The sequence below is a fragment of the Anopheles gambiae genome, chromosome 3 (assembly GCF_943734735.2).
Source record: "Anopheles gambiae chromosome 3, idAnoGambNW_F1_1, whole genome shotgun sequence".
Lineage (NCBI taxonomy): Eukaryota > Metazoa > Arthropoda > Insecta > Diptera > Culicidae > Anopheles > Anopheles gambiae.
The window spans coordinates 91,373,524-91,395,090 of NC_064602.1; the positions used below are offsets into that span (position 1 = coordinate 91,373,524).

General features: G+C 45.7%; 1 protein-coding gene across 13 annotated transcripts in view; it reads left to right on the forward strand.

Moving 5' to 3' along the window:
• LOC1280803 (lissencephaly-1 homolog) overlaps window positions 1–21,567 on the forward strand; it is a 53,894-nt gene that overhangs the window by 5,118 nt on the left and 27,209 nt on the right. The window contains exon 1 of one of the 13 annotated variants that reach the window (XM_061653530.1): window positions 1,430–8,929. The exons of 10 other annotated variants lie outside the window; for them this stretch is intronic. The gene's annotated coding sequence lies outside the window, so the exon portion shown is untranslated. Of the gene's footprint in view, window positions 1–1,429; window positions 8,930–9,275; window positions 9,325–21,567 lie in introns of those variants that run through there. 2 more of the 13 variants (XM_061653527.1, XM_061653526.1) reach the window with 2 other exon arrangements.

The window sequence follows — 21,567 nt, forward strand, 5'->3', positions numbered from 1 at the left end:
CATCCGATACAAAATTTAAACAAAAAAACTGAGCGAGGCAATTGTTACAGGATTTTCCATCGGAATTCATGGTTGTGGGACACTTCCTTGACTCTTTTTGATGGGAAGTGAACTTCATACGATGGAATTTGAACTCTATGGCTCTTTTTGGACAGGCTCCTTGGAAATTCCTATTGGATTTGTCCAACAAGGGTGCTACAGAGTCCAATTCCCATTACATTTAGTTTAGGAGTTAATGAAGTATCACATAGCTATGCGAACTACTGGAATTACATGGTTTTCCACGAGCCTTTTTATTCTTATTTTAAATTGTCAATACCTTAGGCATGCATTGGCATGTATCTTAAAAGGACTTTGTATTTATGGACGAAGGACGATTGATTGTAAATGTTAGAGGTTGAATATAGAACTGGCATGTTGTATAGTGTGTAACCAATCTCTCTATAGAACTGCCCATTAACCATTTAGCTTTTCCTTAGTTTTATTCGTAATATTAACATTCTATGGTGCTGTCGATAAAATCGCCTGAAATATCTATATTTTACTCGTGTTTTTAGGATAAATCAATCAAAAATTGATCAATGTATGATCAACTCAATGTTTTTGGATTGTTTTGATCGTTCACAAGATTGTCTAGAGATGAAATAGACAATAATTAGAGTGGTCTGTTTGTATACATCATGTTTGGGTGTATGTGTAGTAGTCGTCTATATCATCAGAAATAACGACTTATTGGTCGTCCAATACAGGAACATGGCCATTTCTGACCCGGATGACATGACGATATCTTGATCAAACATTGTAAACCAAACAAAGCAGCATATGTTTTGTAAAGAGTAAGGCCAAGTACGTCAAAAAAACCTCCCCTTCACCTTGTGTGTGTGTGTGTTACAACAGTACGACATTGTTAGAAGATTGCCATCAATGTTTGATGATTTCATGCGCTGCAGGTGTGTGCGTTTGTGTGTATAGGCATTTTTCCCAGCCATTATAAAATAACACCGGCACTACGGTACTGAGTATTATTGTTTTGCGACTAGCAAGCACACACACACCCACACACAGATGACCTTTTGCCGATTCTCACTTTTTCGTGGCACTTTTCTCGCATTTTCCACGCGGTACAAACGGCTTTGTACGTATGTGTTTTAGTGCGAAAAGATGGCAAGTGAAGGTAAAAAGAAGAAGAGTTAAACACACAATTCGATTATTGTTAAGCAGCAATCCCACCACCCCCGATGCGTAGGAGTTGATTGTGTTTCTATGTTTGTCTCCTCGGTGTGTATTAAAAATTTAGAATATGCACACATGGATGGAGCAAGCTAAAAGTGCAATACAGTAAGGGGGGGGAGTAAGCAGTTTGACGTTTGTATGGTTTCCCTTTCTCTCCGTGGAGAAACAACAGAGAGCGAGGGAGAGAGAGAGAGAAGCAAAAGAGAGGTTTATCCGCCACATAGCTCTGCATATTCCCGGTGGGGTTTTGTGTTGCACACCGACGCTGGGTGTTTGTTGGGGCAGGTGAGAAAAACCCTCCAAACCCGGGGGAGGAGAGCGGTATACACTGAGAGCGCGCCGTGTGAGCATGTGCGTCGTAGTGTAGTACTCCCCTCGTAGTCGAGGTGGGCCGTTTTTTGAGAAAGCGAGCTTTCCTTTGCAGGCTCTGCATTCCTCTTCATTGCGTTTTCACGCGTTGCCGAGTGCGGTACAACAACGACAACGACGATACGAGAGAGAGAGGAAAGCAGCATTTCGGGCCGCTTCAAAATTCGAGTTTGGACAAACGACCACGAAGACGACAACCATTGAGAAAACCTTCTTCAGCAAGCAAAGTAAAGACAAAGTTAAAAACAAAATACAATCGTTAAAGTCTAGTCTAGTTGTGTTACGCGTACGCTGTTACACGCGGTTGTGTGAGCGGGCGCGTGTGTGTGGATCGTTTTCGCCGTTTTTTTTTGCCAAATCGGTCGACCTTCTCGCGTAACCAAAAAGCACAACCAGCAGTGTTCCCCCTCGCTGTGGTGTCTGGGTAGTGTTTCACCCTTCACCTCCCCACTGGCTGGTGCCCGTGTTTTGGAGTGTACGTCCGACGGACGGAGTTCCAATACAGTTGAAAGTTTTCCGGCACGTTGCGTTTTTCTTTCCGTTTTTCCAGGGTTGGGGGGGGGTGGCTAATTTTTGGTCGTTTTTGCGTTTTCTTCACCCCCTCCCGCGTGCTGTGTAATTCGTAACCCGGCGTGGTGTGGCAGCCCCCCCCGCGGATTGTGTCACTGAAACACAACACCCCCATGGTGGTGATTCTGTATTGTTTCCAGCGTTTCCAGTGCAATAAGGCCGCGCTAGGTGGCGATTCGGAAGGAAAAATCGATTCGCCGCCGCTCTTGTTGCTGTGTGGAAAATCCACCCCAGCTTGACATGTGACAGTGTGTTTGATGATTGCTATCGCAAAGGAGAAGCAGAAGGCGCTCAACAGCGGTAAAAGTGTCCATGAGAAAGAGTTATTTTGAGACGGGGTTTTTGCAACACAAAAGCTCCACAGTGAAGTGTTTTAAAGAAATATGAAATGTGTGTTTGTGTTCAAAAAGCAAAAAGAGCAAAAACCCTCGGAAAAGGCGGCTGCTGCCCCTTTACCGTGTGATTATTTGCACCCATCTCTGCCCTTTTGCTGTGGCTAACTTGTGTATCTCAAAGCGTGTGTTGGTTGCTGCTCAAAGTGGTCTCTTTTCCCATACGGTGTAGCTAGTGATTTCTGCCACATCATCATCTCCCCCTTATTGTTGCCTTGAGCTTGTGCTGTGTGTGTCCGCCGCAAAGACGCAAATCATTGATTTTATTCCAGCTGCTCGGGTTTGGCGGCCGCCGGTGGCTCCCGTTCGGTTGCGCTCCATACATGCAACTCCCGCAGCTATGCTGGTGTGCGCATGTGTGGCTGTGAAGCAACGTGGTGTGGTGTACGGTGTTGTGTGTGGCTGTGTTGGTGCGTGGTTGCGTCGATTGCGCTCTCAGGTCGTGCCTATGACTCATGGTGAATTCTGAAGTGCACTTTTGGACCGTGAGCCTAGCGTCAGGAGAAGGAGTTGAAGGTGGCTGACGATTATGAGGGGCTGTGCGAGGGCGTCTTGAAATCTCTCTCACTTCGACCAGCATTACTAATTTCCAATAAGTGGACGATTTGGTTGATTGGAAGCTCGAAAAGGCTGCTCATTTTGATGCCCGCCCACCCCCCGCCACAACACAATTGAGCAGAATAATAGAGTCGAGAGTGGTGTGTGCTTTGAGCTTTGAGTGGTGAGCAGAAATTGCTCATTCGAGTGAGAAAATACGGTGCGAAAGAGCTGCAATATGCTCCATGTTTTGCCGGGGAACCTCTTACGTAATTTTGTGAGAAAAGATAATATTTTAACAAAAATGTTTGAAAATTCTGTAAAAAAAGCAAAAAACAGTTTACTTGAAAATATGGAAAATGTCTGAAAGTGGACTAAATTCTGAGCCAACCAGCATCAAATAATTGGCAACGTTATATTCCGGAACCGGCCGGCATTTGTTTCGCTAAACGCTTGTGCTGCAAATTCGCTTGCCTCGGCCGGTCCTGTTATGCTCTTTTATGTTGCTCCGGTTGGCCGATTAACGAACCCCGTACAAAAGACGCTCTTGCCTGCTTGCTATTCATCCCTCCCGTTTCCCGAGCTACTACATTGCGGCTTTTGCAATGGAAAATCTACTAACAGTTCTAACTCGGGATCTGTTGCTGGTTTGGTAACGGGAGAATAGTCACAAAAGCGGAGTTAGTAGCTCTTGTCAAATAGAAAATTGAATTGAAAAGAAGCCAGTGGAAAACAAGTCACCAAGCAAAACGGAACAAATCCACCTTCCAAGATCACGGTCGTCCCCCGTTGCACACCACAAACAGGTTCCGTTGTGGTGCCGGCAGTGTGTGCTTCTTCTCAGGCATTTTAAAAGCTTTTTTCGGATTTTGCTCTAGCTCACACCGAGAACTTTGTCGGCAGACAGTAGTGTGGAGCGATTCCGTACGGAGGTTTTCTATTTGTACCGCGGCGGGTTCGTGTTCTTGCCGGTGGAGAAGTGGATGAAGCAAGAAAAAAGCGGCGTACGCGGGTGTTGTTTCATTTGAATCCAAAACATTAAGCCAGGTGGAAAACAACGGAGCCGTTGGGGTGGGGGAGGCCCGTTTTGCGTAGGTTAATGACCGGCTAGGTTGAGCATGCATAGGAGAGGAGGGAGAGAAGACGAAGAACAAGCAAAACAAGCAAGAGGATGGAAGCATATGGGAGTGAAGAGGCATTAATGTTGGCGCTTTGGAGGTCCGGAGGTCTTCCTATTGTGGCTGGTACACCACCACCGACCCCACCACCGTTTAATGGTCTTGCGTAATGGTGTTCGGGCTCGAACAACCTACCTCCTCAAACCACAAAAAATTGTTGGTGGTAGGGTAGGCTTTTTGAAGTAGTTCCCAGAGGTTCCTGGAGCGCTCTGTCAACAGGGAATGGTTTATTTTCCTGTGTTGATCTGTGGTACACATGTTGCCATTTTTGTGCAGAAAGTCGTGTTTGGTTAGAGGATGTCATTAGTTAGTTCTTCAGTTTTCTGGGAAATTAATGTCGTTAGCATCGTTGTCGTCTTTAAATTACTTTTCGTCATGTTTGTTTAGAAAATTACATTACATTACAGGGTTATCCAGGAGTTTTCATAGCTGTGGGACACTTTGTTGCCTTCTTCTTACTTGAAATAAACTTAATGTAATGGGAATTGGACTCTATAGCCCCCTTGTAGGACAAATCCAGTAGAAATGTTCAAGGAGCCTGTTCAAAATGAGTGCCATGTAGTCCTATATCCAGCATTTGAAGTTCACTTCCCATAAGAAAGAGTCCAGGAAGTGTTCCACAACTACGAGAACTCATGAAAACCCCTGTAGAATACCACATACGCCAATTGTAAAGTTTGAATTTAACAAAACTAATTTCAATTTGGGTATAGCTCCTGGGCTATGCTTGTTGCATTAGAAAACAGACTTGAATGGACTGTGGCATCACTACAAGAAAGCACCAGAGGCAATGGCAGATAGTTTTGTTATAAAAAGGTGTTGTTACAAGTTTGAATTAAGTATTTTTTAGGTCTTCTTCATGTAAACAAGGTACCAAATTACGTAAAGTTTTGTCTTAATTCGTAAGAATTGGTTTGAACTCCAAAAATTTTAGTCTCTTTGAAATGTTATTAAAGATACATATATATTTTTATTTGTAATTATTTGTTTGGATTTGCCTGTTGCACAAATCTAAGCAATAGGCGCACGGGAATACTTCTCCCTCTCACCCTAAATCATGATGATATCTCTTTTAAATTACCAAGATAACCACCTGAATAATCCATCAAACGTCCCAGAAACTGTAACACAAAGCCTCAAACAAATTTATGTCAACCTAATTACTTGCACCAGTTTCGGACTTTTGCGCCAATCGCTGCTCACCTAAAACGCTGGCAATCATCAAGCAGGAAGGGGTCGCACCTTTTTCTTTGGCATCCTCCCGCACACATACACTAACGCCTTCTCTGGCCTCGAAAATTGTACTGCCACCCCATCGGTGGTGGTGACCCTATGATAATGTGGTCAAAGATGAAGTCTGTGGTTCCTGTGGACTCGCATTCTCCATCGCTCTGTCCCATTTTTAGCATCGCCTGGAGCAGCATCTTGCACAGCGCTCCGTAGCTGTTTATCTTATGAGGCGGGTGGCGGCGAAGACATACTCTGGAAGACGTCAGAATAATAATCGGAATCGTGACCGATTTTTGGTGCGGCGCGGTTGTTTTTCCCCCTGTGGTCGTCTGTGCTGCAAAAGCTGCTTTGTGGAGCTTGGCGGGGCACTGTTGTTGACCTCCAATTTAGGTCATGAGCCACATAAACTTCTCGCGAGACGGGAAAGGGACCGAGATGAATGAGTCGCACATTTTTGTATTATTTATTTCGCTTGTCCCACAGCCAAAGGTTTGGGTTAGGTTTGGGCACAGGTAGATATGGGTAGGCACAGCGAATCAAGATCACAATCATCACAACATCGCGCGAAACATCACCACGCTTTCCAACACGCGCCAACAGAGAAGGCGTCAGTTCCTTCACCCTTTTGCTGGTGCAGAGGTTCGAGGGGGGGGGGGATAATAAGGCTTTTGTTTGTGTGTGTGTGCGTGGTAAGGGCGCGCACGCGGGGTAAGTTTGTTTTAGTCCGCCAGCATTCCTGCGCCGTCCGGAACGCCGCACACCCTCGATGACTGTCATTATTTTATCATTCGCGCGCGCCAACCCCCCCTGGTCGGACGTGTGACGGACGGTTGGCAGGTTCGCAACCGAGCGGCTGGGTGGAATAAAAACGCACAAACTCTGGTGTGGGCCCTTTTGTGTTGTTTACTAACTAATAATTGTACCCACGCGAAGAAGAAGCTTTGCCCAGATGGAGGTGGTGGTGTCGTCGTCGACGGCGAGACAGATACAAAACGACGAGCCGGGAGAGACTTTGTGCGTGCTCATGTACCGCTGGGAGCAAACACCTTCTTTGCCAACCCCGGAGCGCACTCAGTAGGGCAACATTTGCGAGACGACAAACCACCGTCACGTCGTGTAATTACTTCGCTTCCCATTGAGCACCTTTCGGGTGGGGTTGGCGGGTGGCAAACACAAAATTAAACAGCAGTCCGTCGGGTGGTCGTCCTGCTGGTTGATGAGAGAGCAGCAGTAGCAACAAAAAATTGAGTTGTATTTTTAGTTTTCACGTTCACGTTTGTCTGTCAGTCCGACGCTCCGTTGAGGTCAGGCATGATCATGATCATCAACGGTGAACGTGCGGTGGTGCAGCAGGAGAGAGGGAGTGTGCGGTTGTTTGAAAGCTTTGGGAATTTGAGACTCTGCGGTGGAAAAGCCAGATGCACTTTGCCAAAAAATTGAAATCAAGGTTCGGTCGGAAATAGCCGGAAAAAATAGGTCGTGCGGTGGTGTTTGTGTGGTTTTAAATAGGGTGAAAATCGTTTTGCGTGAGAAAGTAGAAAGAATAATGAAAGAAGATGAAGATGACGATTCTCAGTAGTGTACATTTACTCGAACGTTTTACTCTTCCCCTAATGGATTAGTGTTCTTGATGATGATGTTTACGATCTTTGCAAAATAATCTCGATTTAGTAGATTTGAGTATTGAATGTATTGGACCACACAATTAGTAATTTTTCATCCAAATCATAATTGAAATAGCAAAGATAGTGCTTGCTAATGTTTTGCGTTAAGATTTGAAGTTTTAATCTAATTAATGGGATCTTTTAAAGAATCAGAGATTTTCAAGATTGTTCACTTTATCTTACACAGTTGGCACACTTTGTCGAGCGATTTTGCTGTTAATGTAATTACAACACTGTAATGTTTTGCGCAGCCTTATATCAAATTTATTAAAGTAAACAGAGTTGTCATTAATAGTTGTGATTAATCATTTAAAGTCATACAGTTTGCATACTTTCTCGAAATGTTGTGATTTAATGTCACGTCAAAAGCATTACTTATAATTTCTTAAAGCTATCAGGAATGTCTAGTTGACACTAACCACATAATTTGCTAAAGAAAAAGCAAATTGGAAGATTCACCACTGTATCTGAAATAAATGGCACACTTTCTCGAGTATTTTTGTTTGAGTTTCCCAGGTCGCGTATTGTGAAATTCGGTAAATAGCTCAGTAATAATAAGAGTATTCACCACCCTAACTCGTATTATTGGCATATTTTCTATGGAGTATGGCTCATTTATGCCTTGTTTGCTACATGATTTAACACTATGTACACAAGTCTGAACACTAGTCTCTTCAATCCATTATAATGTAACTTATTCTCAATCTCATTGTGTAACATCTGCGATCACTATCGCTTCATTTAATGCTGTTGGATTTAGAGTCAATTTCAAAACAATTGTATGATTCATTCCAGAATCAGAACGGATCTACATCTGGAATGAGAACTATTAAAGCACACCAGAGTCATGTTTTTTTTCCTGGTGATTCAACTTACTATGACGCCTGAGATGAGCGCTTGAAACGTTTCCCTTCCAACCTTCATGGAAAAAAACACTCCTCCCATACGTGATACCATGCCAACGAAACATTCCAATTCGTTTACGTTTCCCTCCCGATCAGTGCCTCATTGCGTTCGATGAAGTTGTAAACGTGTTCCTTCTGATTACCGCACACCTCAAGCACACAAAAGCGGGAAGGGATGCTCGTGTACGCTATGCCAGCACTCCAACGAACAGTCCCTAATGGTTGGCTCATGCCTTTGTCGAGATGATTGCACTTTGATCGTGCGCACACCCTGGGTTTGAACTTGAACTAAGAATTGCTCCGATTGTAGGCACGCATTCCGATCTTGCTCCGATCTTGCTCTGGCTCGTAACATACATACACACACACACACCAAGAGCAGCAAAGCAGAGCGTAGCAAAGGCCTGATAAGCCGTATCGCGCACAATGTTTGCCACGGGCGATGGGGATTAAATCGCAAGCGCGAGAAACATGCCCGTGCCACGTCGCCCTGGTGTGGTCGTGCCCCGTTACGACGTTCCAATTCTGTCTGGTGGTACGGCTGCCCTGTGCTTGATAAGAAAAAAAAGGAAATAACACACAACCAGGGAGGAGAATGCCTGTGTGTGTGTACGCTAATCCGAGAACGGAACCAACCCTCGGAACGTCGCGATCGCTGGCGGGTTTTCCTCTCGGAAGATTCAAATTCCTCCTCCTTTTTTTCTAGAAGGAATTCAACGAACAAAACGTCGCTGAGTCTTGTGCGTGCAAACCCAACAAGATACGCTCGATGGGGATGGTATGTTGGTTCGGGCACGCAATGCACCAACAGCAGCCCGTCCCCGGCCAATTGTGTTGTCGTCAACGTCGCGGTGAGATATTAATCGTTGGAAAGGTGTAACAAGAACGTGGAATGTCTGATCTAGGTGCGCGTTTCTTTTCTTTGCCGTTTTTGGGTGTGCCGTGCCATCGTTGTAAGATTACCTCTAGGATTAAGGCCTGCAGGCTGCACTTATGGGGGAGCTTTTCTGGAAAGGAATGTTGTGATTTTGCTCGGAGTTGAACAGCAAGGAAATGGGGTAAAAATGTGACTCCTCGATCATGGGCACGCTATTACAGCGTTGGTAAAGTAGCAGAAGCTTACAAAACGGCATTCGATCGGCGACGATTGCGACCCAGAGGGTGTCTATCGCGGTACGAAGTCGTGAGTCGTATAGTAGAAATTATCACCTTTCCGCGATCAAGCGGCAAGTCGCCCTGCTGATAGGTGATCATTACCAAAGTGGCTGTGTGTCGTGCAAAGGTGGCCGGTTAACGAAGCAGCAGAAGAGAAGGGGGTCGTATTTCTAACGAGCAAGCTGGGAAGTGGAGAGGAGAACCTTATGCGCCAATTTACATGCCGCGAGAAAAGTGGTTTGTGAATTAGAGGAAGCTCAATTCAGTTGATTTCATACGCGGTGTGAGCTCGTGATGATCTTTCGTCGCCGGTCGGTCGTGTGGTGGTTTGGGAAGGAGAACCTCCATAGATTATATCGACTTTGGATACAAGTTGGATGTGGATACTTTCTCTCCAACATACTATGTTGCAGGCTTTTGGATTGAGAAAGAAAGAATGGAGCTATTTTCATGCATTAGTGTCGTATTTTGAGCTCAATAGATTTTGATGTTTTGAAGAATTATTTGTTGATTCAAAAGGCATTCAATATCCCAAGATTTTAATATCCCCAATATTGCCAGAACGAATCGTTCTGATTTCTATCGCCTGTTCCAATTCCTGTCCAACGATAGATTTGTTTCTGAAACACTCAACTCCATTGTTTTATGTAATGTCTCTCCAATTGGCCTCCAGTTACATGGTTTTGGAGCACATATTTTAAGGCTTCTGAGAGATACATTTGTCTATGCCGGGTCAGAAATTTACATTCCTCAGTTTTCAATTGCAGGTCGCTCTCTATGGGAGGAGGAAGTTTGCACACGCACCAAGAACGCTTTCCACACCTGCCCTAGATGGTCCATACATAAAGCTATTGTATGGCTTCTCGCAGTGGCTCGGTGTAGTGTGCTCTTTCTATACCCCAGTTAGGCATAGATTTTAATATCTTCCATCGGGTGGTAATGTCTCCGAGCGTTTCCACCTTTTTTTTCTCCATTCTGTTCCATAAAAGCCCCATACGTGTGTGTGTGTATTTTGTAATCGATTTCCCCCGACGTAACCTTTGCGACGGAACAGAGCGACAGAAAGAGAGAGAGCAAAAATAGAGAAGGTAGTAGTAGCATGTACGGTGGTAGCGTTATTATATCAAACTTGAACCTTCTGGTGTGTGCTGTAGGGCCTCCAAGGCTTCCCTGATTTATGCAAAATACACATGATGGCCATGATGTGGAGACCGGTTGTGTGCTCGGTCGTCGTCCACGGGCTCCCCTTTGCATGGTGAAATTTCCACCTCATGTGTGCGTACGTATGTGTGTGTGTTGATTGGCAAGTACGCGTTATAACGATTGCGCATGAAACTGCTCGGTATTTATGTCCCGCCCGGTCATGTCCCCGAATACGCAGTACCTGGGAACAAACTGGTAGTGCTGACTGGCTGGGCTGCATGGTTATGAAATTGTGTGCTCTCTCCGCACGCTGGAATTGCTGGAGCATGAAGTGTGGAGTTCTTGCCTGACTGACTAAGCCGAACGGTGGGGCCGCCGGCGTGACGTTGGTTACTGGATCGGTTACTGGATTTTTCTAACCGGCTCAGAGCCCACCAGCAGAGGGAGGGTATAACAATACAACGTTGCAGGGAATTCAAAGTTGTTCCATCGTCTCCTGAATGCCTCGATTCATAATTCTATTAGAGAAAGATGCCTGTTTTCGTACCTCGCCTCCTGTAGTATGTACGGAGTTGCCCTCAGGAGGTGCTCGTATACCTTGTATGGCATGAACACTGGTTGAAACGTTCTCAAACCAGGGCTGTTGATCGATGGAGCATGAAAAAGGGGACACTATACACACTCCGCCAACTGGATCCAAACGGTGCAACTCTTCAGGGATTTAGGAACCACCGGATTAATGCTCACGTGTGCTGCGTGCCCCGTTGTAGCGTACATGACAACAATGTTTCGGTGTTTTAAGCAGCGCAAACAACGCACATTCCGGTTGCATGTTTACGCAACTGGCGCGTCGTTCTTTATATTCCCCCACTCTCCCCACTCTTCCCCAGAGACCCAACTTAAGCTTGTGCGTGAGTAATGCAAATAAATGCATGCTGGAGCTTTTAATTTATGACATTTGTTTTAGGTAGTGGTGGAGTTGGGGGCCTGTAACCCCTTAATGAGGTGTTGAGGGGAATTTGCGTGTTAATCGCTCCGGAGGAGCGGGCAATTGAATGATGTGTGTGGTATGCGTCATGATCGTGCTTTTGTTGTGGTTTTACAGCGCGAGGGGGAACCATCGATGTCGTGACACTATTTCTCGTGCTTTTGTTTTTACTATGCTCTTCTAGGAAGGAACACCTCGGTAAGAGGGGAGAAAAAATGAACCTTATATGTTCCATTCAAAATAGGTTCGTTTGTTTTTTTGCCCTGACGATGCTTTTTTTGGGGTGGGAAAATGTATGTGAAGCAACCAACCTCCCCAGGGTCCAGAGAGAGGGTCTGTCGTGGACCGGCTTTTTTCAGGCAGGAAAATGCTGGGAATGCGGTACACCCCTTGGGGGTGCAGTTTGTGGTGACATTTTCTGAAGCAATTAGTTCACTGCATTTTCCCACGGTCGCGCAGCTACTCCTCAAGTAAGGCGATAGGCGAAAGGTGGCTTGTTTGGGCGGGCAGCTATGTTTATGCAAAATAGTTGGACAGCTCTGCGAACATCTGGTCTGTTCAATCAACGCAAATAAATAATAAATAACGATTCAGTGGAATGGGCTTTTCCTTCACTAATAATTGTGCAAATATGTTTCAAGCGCTGCGTCACTTTCACCTCAAACGTTTTTCCTTGTGGAAGGTCCTAATTTCCTCTTAAAGAGGGAGATTGATTAAGCCACATCTCATACCACCCTCCAGAAAGAGGGAGAGAGTGAGGAATGGTTTCAAATGGCTTGAGAAAAGCGCTGTAATTTGCGATGTTCAGCATCCCGCCATTTCTGCCGTTTGCTTTCCTTTTACCGCGATGCGTTAATCGCGTTTGCTAAAATCGAAATTGGAATTTCCTCGGCAAATGCAGCCAGTGCAAAATGGTGTTGGCGCAGCAGCAACAGGAGTTGGATAGAGGGCTGATATTATTTTTAAATAACCTGTTGGCCGCCACGGGCTCGTTAATCAGGGCACAAAATTAACGACTTCATCTTCATTAACATCATCATTATTGGCATCGGTTAACTTAATCTTGCTCTCCGGGCTGGTTTGTTGCACGTGGAGCATTACACAGACGTCATCCCATTTCCTTGTGTTATGAGCAAAACCACACCGCACCTTTCCTGGTTTGGCGATGATGCAATCTCGAACGTCAACGGAGCTTACAATAATGTGGACGTTTAGAAAACGCGCATTTCTGATGCGTTTTGGGCCGTCGGAATAGCAAGAATAAATGACACGTTGTTCCAATTTTGTGGAGTTCCTGTATTCGTGTGCCCCCCCCCCCCCCCCTCACCGTGTCATTATCATTGGAAATGTAGTGCGAGTTGCTATGCAATTTAGCTGCTATCAACGTCGGGCAGGGGCCACCCAGAGGTGCTGTGCATATTAATCGCTTTAATTGTGCTTGTGGCGGCGCCTGCACGCCTCGTGTGTGGGTACGCCCGAAAGGTCATCTTTCGCCCAACCAACCTGCCCAACAATCACCAGCAACGGCGGTGGCACGCGCGTGTTTTCAGAATTGTTGAAATTCCTTCCCGGCGGCAGGCATGTCAAATGCGTGCCGATGCGGCGATGCATATTTAAAATGCAATTTTAATGATGCATCAAGTGCATGTGAAATGTGATCGCTACATGTTTCATCTACTGTTTGTGGCTGCTTTATCCGGGTTTAGGTTTTCTGGGCAGATACAACTGCAATTTGCTGTAGCACAATATTTTTATATTTGTTTCTGTTTTTGTTAGTTCTCTGTACACTGTATTTCGAATCCGTTTTGAATGTTAAATGCATTGTTCAACGCTTGCAAAATGTTTTTCAACAGCTGTCATATATTTGTGACGGATGTGCTGTTGAAAAACATCAGATGAGCGTTGAATAATGCTGTTAACCGACTTGGAAAACATTGTAATTTTCAAACTGTTTCAACGTTGGTGAAGATATGTTTGCTGTTTGGCAGCTGCTCGAGCTACTCACTTCTTACAGGGTTTCTCTAGCCAGCTCAACACTCTAAGCTTAATTTCCAATCCATAAAATCCCAATTCAACATTGTCAAATGTTTGTCAGACGTACACAAAGCAATCAACGAGAGATCGTTTGAGTTTCTAGTGTTATTGTTGAAATGTATTTTAAGAGATTTAATTGTTTGCTTATGGTGTTGAGCTTGCTAGAGAAATCCTGTAAGTGCTTTTGTGCCATGACAAGGCTCTAGAATTCTAGTATATCTAGTTGTTCTAGTATGATTATTTAGTATGTTTATTCGGTGCAATAGACTCATTGCTTCGGCCTCTTATTGGATTTTGTTACTTTCGTTTTTTTGTTTTATCGAGTTCAAAATTCCGATTGTCTTTTTATATATAACTCCCCATACTGATGCTTTGACAGCCCTGTGCTATCGATTGGCTCTGCTGAGCGAATGCTGCAGCTAATCGAATGAATGTTTTACCTATTTCCCGACAAAGTAGCGGTAGAAATTAATCTGAATCATTTCATCTGTATGATCAGAGTCCCATTTCCAATCCACATCTCACCTGCACAAGCTCCCCTTCGCTCTCTGCATCATTCATCCTCTAACCGTGTTAATTGCATTGCGCATGCATTCGCAATTGGAAATGGGAGTATATTGCAGTAGCCATAATGGTGTGTTGCTCCCACAGAGTTCGCGTAATCATGATTAACTTTCACACACTAGGGGCAACCCGAGCGACCGACTACGGTGTAAGCATATGGCGCACCAGCTCTCCCATCTCTCCATCCGTCGGTGCACACGTTGCCGCGTGTGTGTGTGAGAAAGCAAAACAGCATCAACTTGGTCTCAAGTCGACTGCACTCAACCCGGCAATAAAATGGAGACACACCAGCGCGCCCTCCAGGAGGGAAGGGTCTATGACAGGGGCGATGGGATAGACCCCAAAACCCCGGGCAGAAAGAGCAATTTACAAGAAATGAATTAATTATGTTATCCGATTGCTCTGCTTTAGCTATTCAGCCGGCGGCGGCATTACAGCCTCCCGGAGAATGGGTTTGTTGCGTGTCGCCAACGCCGCAGCACCAAGATTCATTCGCATCATTTTTAGTAGCATGAACGTATCATTGCCACCCATCGTGTGGACCCCGGAGGCCGCCGTTGTGTGTATGTTTGTGGGCCGACGGAATGGTTGGGTTTGTTGCTATTTTGTTCCTCCATGCAAATGATCAACAAACAGTGGTAGAGCTGCTCGGATCGGTAGTTCATTAGGCATGATGATGGGGGCCGCACTTCTTCCCCCGTTTCCACTGGGTGCGCTTCTTATTTCGCGCAAGAAGAAACAGTACGCAAAGCGCTTGAGTTCGTGAATGGTAGTTTTGCGCATTGCAACGATGATGCGCGTATTGCATTGCTGCTGTGTCTAGCGGTGATTGTTTTGAGCAGGAAATGGTTGAAAGCGCTTGCAAATGGCCAAATTGCAATGTGTCTACTGCAGCGCAGCATCATGCTCCTGCCCCAGCTCTCCGGCTGATCGCCGAGTTTTGATTAATGATGCCTAATTGGAAGGGTTCAAGTCGTCGGGATCGAGGGTTGCTGTGGATTGTGGCAAATTCGTACTTTGTTACCGACGCCATCCACCCATTCCCTTCTTCCCGTTTCCATATGCCGGACTTAGAAACGGTTGCTGCTGCTGCCGACGGTGCCATGCCCCGTGGGGTTTGATCTTCATTCACTTTCGTAGCGGTACTGGCGGGCACCAATTTCCTTTCCCATTCACCAAATGATGGAATCAAATTTGGCAGCAGTGTCTGCGTATGTGTGTGTTGCCCCGTGAGATAATTTTACGCTCCATGAAATGGAAGCATTTGCGAGTGGCATCGGTCGGTAGTTGGGAAGAGTAGAGAGACATTGCTCTGAGCCGCTTTTGGTCTTGCTTGGAGTTGTGGAATTTTAAAGTCGTTTGAAGCTGGTATTTACGATAAATTGTACTTCGGGATGGAACATTTACTGCAAATAATTACATGGATTGGGTAGGCGATAGAGCTTTTTTGTGAATTTTGAGGTTAATTTTGGAATTTTTATGTATGCTGTTGAAGAGAAATTCTGTGCATTAAACAAAAACTTTGCAGTTGGACACGATAACTATCTCCAGAGCAATCTCAGCAGCACATACGTCCTATAACATTATGTACACTCAACACGACCCCCTATTGAGTAACGATGTTTCAAATCTCGTCGAGATAAAACCCCCTCATCCAGTGGTAAAGGCGTTCATTTAGTGTCCAGTTAGAGTCAAATCAACGACTTCATTCGAGTGTGTGAACGCATGAAGTGAAATTATCGTCCCGCCTTCTCTCCATCCCGGCCGGGTCGACAGCAGTGGAAACATACTCTTATGATAAATTTACATCATTATCGGTAAGCATTACGCGGGAGAGGAAATGAAATTCCTACCTGCTGCTGCTGCTGCTGCTGCAACTAAGGTGTACCATCTGTCCCGGGCCCTGCAGCAATCTCCTCACAGTAATCCCACACACACGCCAAGCTCGCGACTGCGCTTCCTCCTCGCGCATCACGTCTTTCGTGTTTGACACTTTCACGGATAACAACAACACGAGGAGAAAAACGGCGGGCCATTTTTCCGCGACTCGTAGCAGGTCCCAACAGGCTTTCCAGTCGGTGCAGCGGCTCTCCATCTGACGAGTGGACGTTTGAGCGTGAAAGGTGGATAGAGGGGACCCCATTCGTTCGGGTACCCGTGGGTACTTACGACAACTCTTGAGCAGCCGGTGCCCATTCAGCGCCCATTCAGCGACATCATTTGTCTTCGGCTAATCGTGAAAATTTATCACAAATTTCACCGACAGCCTGCACACACAGCAACGAGGGTGCTTAAGAGTTTTCCTGCCTTTTTGAAATCCACTCTACGCGCGCGGCACAGTTCGATCTACGATCGTTCGTGATCGTCAAGACACATCAGGCGGGGAGGGTCAGGCGATAGGGTGCACAATGAGAGACGCATTATGAAGACAGCGCAACATGACATTTCGCCTTGCCCGGGTGGTTGATACGCGCGCCACGGAACGGCTCGGTTTAGCAGCATCTCGAGCCCGCCGGGTGCCATCTGGTGGGACCGGGGTTTTGCGGAGAAAGATTACATCTTATTGTTTGCGAAAACACGCGAGACGGGGGAAAATCACTCACGACGACGATCGTGTCGCTCCCTCGTCTGCGGCTCATATCTTCTAAAGTTGACCGTGTGGAAAGGTTTTTTTTTTCTTGAAAAATGTGTACAGTCTTCAATAGACGAGAGTGAAAAGGGGCAAAGATAAAGGTAGATATTTGCAAATATAAAAAAAATCACTGTCAAATAATAATGTGGCAATCGTGAGCAATGTGTTATGGCTTTTTTAGGGGAAAGGTTGAATGAGCCACGCACTGTGTAGCATAAAGTTGTCCTTTCATAATGGGGAGACAAATGAATGATGAAACACACTATCACAATGGTGTCTTTTTGGCGAAAGGAACCCTTTCGGAGCTCCACGTTGTTACTACTTCGTTGGGAGAATTGTGCGAATTGTGCAGAAATATGATACCTTTTCCCTTTCTGTTTCGAAGGTGGAAGAGTTAGCAGAAGGGATACCGTCCTGCGGAAGAAATAAAGGATAGTAGTACCGTTCAAGCACTCTTTGACTGACTGTCGTGTTATGCATATGCAGCTTTCACCAGCGTCAAACGTGGCCGGAAACATGTGGCCCGTCAGAAGAGGTGCAATCTGGCGATGAATCAAACTAACTATTGCAGGAAGGGAATGGGTTTCGTTAACTACGGCATAACAAATAGACAGGGTCGATAGATAGATAGGCGGACGCATATTTTTCAATCATTCGCCATTTAGCGACATCGAAAAAGTTGTTTCGAGTCAGCTTTCGGATTAACCCCCCCCGTGTGTCCGAAAGCAGGTTTGTTGTCACATTGTTTAGGGCATCTGCTATCGGCTCTATCCCTAATCCAGTTATGCTAACGATCAGCTTGCCAGAGGGAGACATCTGCTTGACGTAAGCAACCCCGTGAGGATCAGCTTCGATCTGTTTGTTAAATGGTTCAAAGTTTTGCCACCATGAATAGAAATAGCTTGAAGACCTGATCAGGATATTGGCTCGTTGTCTCTGTTGTGTTCGAGACAATTCAGCTTGAGCATAGAACCAGTTTTATATAGGAACTACTTTTGCTCCCTTCATACGAGTTGTTTCCAGTTTTAAAGAGTCATTGGATTATTTAACGATCCGGTATGTACTTTATGCCCTGCAAAACTTTCTGGAAGAGCGTTGTATGTACAGAATTGCGTGTCCATAAGGCAACCTAACTTCGCTCCTTCTTCGCCCTTCTCTCTGTGCTCTGACACCTAGCTGGTCCGGGTTTTAGGTCAGCCTGAAGTCACCCTGCGGCAAAGGCGTCCTTATACTCGCGAGACATGCGGACCGATAACTGGACAGGAGTGGGTACAAATATTGATTTGCTTTCGGTATAGGCAAAAAGTACACACACTCGTAGGTTAGCGTGTATACAGGCGGAGCGGTAACATGATCGACCTGTCGTAGAACACACCAGCCTACGAAATTGTTAGCAAAGCTGGCGTCACCACCCATCGTGAGCTGTGTACCTACATAGACCGTCTGCGAAGGCTTACTCACACCAGTTGGCTAAATGTTGGTCTTCGTGCAGCTCCAATGGAACCCCCCCGCTGAAGCTAGCCATGTAAATAGACTCAGCAACACCCCGGCCTGTGAAACCCGATGTGTGCCTTAAGTAGTACCCACCGAGCTTGGTAGCGAATAACTCCCGTTGATTGATGAGGTCATTGTTGGATAATTTCTTCTTTTTTCTGCTATCGCTAACGTGCCAGAAATCGTGTTTTTGTGCGATGAACATGCGATGAAAGTCGATTCACACCAATGCCCATCTCTTCGATCCGATAGGTAAAGGTCATAACCTCGTCTGTCAAGTTCGTTTGGCAAGCTGGCTATGCTGGAGAGCGGGACGTTTGGCTTCCATGCTGTTGGGAACATTGGGGGGAATAGTTCGTTGGTGAGTCTATTACGGTGGAGAAATTATGTAAGCGACTTCTTCGTCGTCGCCGAATTAAAGTTTCTTTGCAATATTCAACACCTTTGCTTTACAATGTGGCTGCGGGGGTAACGGTTTGGGAAGTTGGGAATGCAGTTGTGCCATCGATCAGGGAATGAAGAAGCATTTTAATGGCTTGGGAGAAACTTTACGATGCTGTTGACCGATGGGTGGATATCCTGAAACATCATGACTCCAGTTATCGATTGATCGATCGCCTGAATATTTTTCTGTGGGAACTACTGTACATTAATTCTATAAACAGTGTCCTATATGTAGTATTAGGTCTGATGTGATATTACTTTCAAGTAGCTTCTGCGCGGATTTAGGCATTTCAATTTATTGATATTACCTTGTTACAACCTACAATTCCGTCTTCAAGCTATTTATGTCCCACTCTCTTGCTAATTTGTTTGGCAATGTGTTTGCAGGAAACATGTCGTTATGAACCCACAAACTGTGCAATTAAAGTTCGAACCACTTTGTTCGTGCTGTCATCGACGTGAAGGAAACTCGTTCCCGTCAACGGATTGCGGTGGATAACCGCAAACGGAATCAGTAGCCCAAGTAACTCAAGAAGCCGCAGTCCTGAACCCCCAGAACATCTTGTCTTCGCGGTATGCACCACGAAAGAAAGAGTGGGAGCAAAGTATGAGGAGAAGGAGGACAAGTTACTAGGGCTTCTAGGCTGAGGCTGGCAAATGCCGCCGTTGGTTGTCGCCGCCCTAGAAATAGATACCCACTTAGACTTTGAACCAACCGACACCAACCGGCACAGGTTTCCCGGTGCACGGTGTGTCGTCGTCCCTCCGATTAAATCGATAAATCTTGTTCCGTTCGCTGTGGTGTGGACATCTGCCGCGTCGGTCTGAATTGAGAGAGCATTTCGGATTGGTATCGTGTAATGGTGTTGTTGTTGTTGTTGTTGTTACGATTTCCTCCCATTTGGATGTGTCGGTTGTGTTGTGCTTGATGGTTTGGACGGCATCTTCATCTCGCGGAGACTTACATTCCTGGTGACAGCCGGTTGTTTTTGTGGTGGTCTGTCCCGCACAGATACAAACACAAGCACACACCGCACCGCGCATTCAATATTAATGCTTTTATCGAGCGAATAGCTCTTCGGTGCGTGTGATATCCGCAGTGCAGCTAATTCCGCGTGCCGCCGTAATTAATGGTTCGCTGTGTCGCTGGAGATCCAGGATTTCTTGGACTTTGCTTGTTTGTTGAAATTAGTTCGGATTTAGTTGCCAGCTTCTTCTCTGCGTTGATGTCTATTTTTTCCCCTTCTGTTAAACACAAACACCGAAGCGGGCAGATGAATGAGAAATGATAATGTCGTTGAAGAATGCGCGGTTAGATAAAAACGACATGAAGGGAAAGCCAAGGACCAAGCAATTCTCCAATAAAGTTAATAATAGTTCGCATATATCTTGTCTGTCGATCTTGATGCGAAGTTTTTGTTTTGCTCTCTTGCTTAACAAGACTTTCGATCAGCGGACGAAAGGATGCAGTTATACACATTTACTAAAGAAAAGAAGTCTGCAAATGAAACGACATGATAGTTGTCGGAAGCGGAAATTTCACTCCAGTGATCGGTCTCCGGGGGCTTTTTCTCGGAGCGCTCCCTCAGATGAAGGGCACTTTTCTCTTGGAGTTTCTCAATGAGATGAAGTGTGTAAAGCCGCAACAGAAAATACTCATAAATGAATGTGTGTTGAGGCAACGGGGGTAAGTGTGTTGCACTATTCTTGATCGAAGTTTTCGTCACGCCCTGGGTCCTACTATTTGTTGAATTGTGGTGAGGTGTTTTCGTTTCATTCCGCGCTGCCCATTTGTCCACACAATTGGCAATTTTCACGTGTCATCGATCATGCCAGAGAGCGCACGGCCCTTTTTTTGTTTTGTTTTAAAGGCGTAATAATCACTGTACGGGGAATTGTACGGCACATTTGAGAGCATTTTCAAACGGCAAATGGATGGTGTTCTCCATTGCCCGTTGTCGATTAGAAATGGAGCACGATTAACTCTTTGTTTTGGGGATTCGATTCGCTAGGAGTAGCCAACTGCTGGGACCTTTCGGTGTATAATGTGTGCTGGTTTCAGGTGAAAGCTTGACCGCTCCTGAGACTTTGTTAACGCTGTCGGTTTGGGAAAGACATTTATACAAGAATTGGAGTATTATATGTGTTCAAATTTTATTGAAAATTATTCAAACACCAGTAGAAGTTCCAGTGGATAATATAATATTTATTTTTTCAATCAAAATATACCTCGTACCTCCGGAAAGGTGTCACACGCTCCCAAACTACAATGACAAATGATCTGACAGATTGCGCCGCCGGCAGCTTCTCTAGCGCATCCCTTCACGTGTTCCATAGCTTCTCGATGGTTCAAAACGGCAATAATCACGCGAGACTACCCAAGCCAGACAAAATCGTGACTCAATTAATATTAATTTCCCATGCTTTAGCGTCGTGAGAAAGAAAGCGTTGTGTGGCTGGGGCCGGCTTGCCGCTTGCGCCGGGTAAAAGATGAATGAATCAAAGTGGGGAGGAGTGTACGTATACCCAAACAAGACCGGTACTACCGACTATTATCGATGGCCCTTTGGTGCACAGTGCAGCAAACGATGCCACCCTCGCTGCTTCCTGTTCCGATTCCCATTTCGTGATGTGTGTGTGTGTTGCTTTCCCGGTTAGAAGCGTTCCTTTTCATTAAACTGCCGCGCGCGCATTCCGGTGTGGTGTGCGGTCCATTATTATGAACGGCGTGGATCATTCTGTGGCGGTCCCGGTGTCTGCCACCACCGGAAACGCCACCACATGGGAGTGGTGCACGTGTGTGTGTGTGTGTGTGGGTGCACGACCACCGGATCCATATTTACTTTGGTTCTTGTGGGTTTATTAAACCTCCCCTCACCGTGTCTCGCAGACGGCACAGGAACTCACGGAATTTTATTTTGGAAGAACTGCGCCAACTCACGAACTCTACTTACCTGCTGCTCCTTCTCCACTCGCGGTGGTGGAGTGCCACAGACATGCGAACTTGTGGCTGAATTATGAGCAGTTGTTGAGGT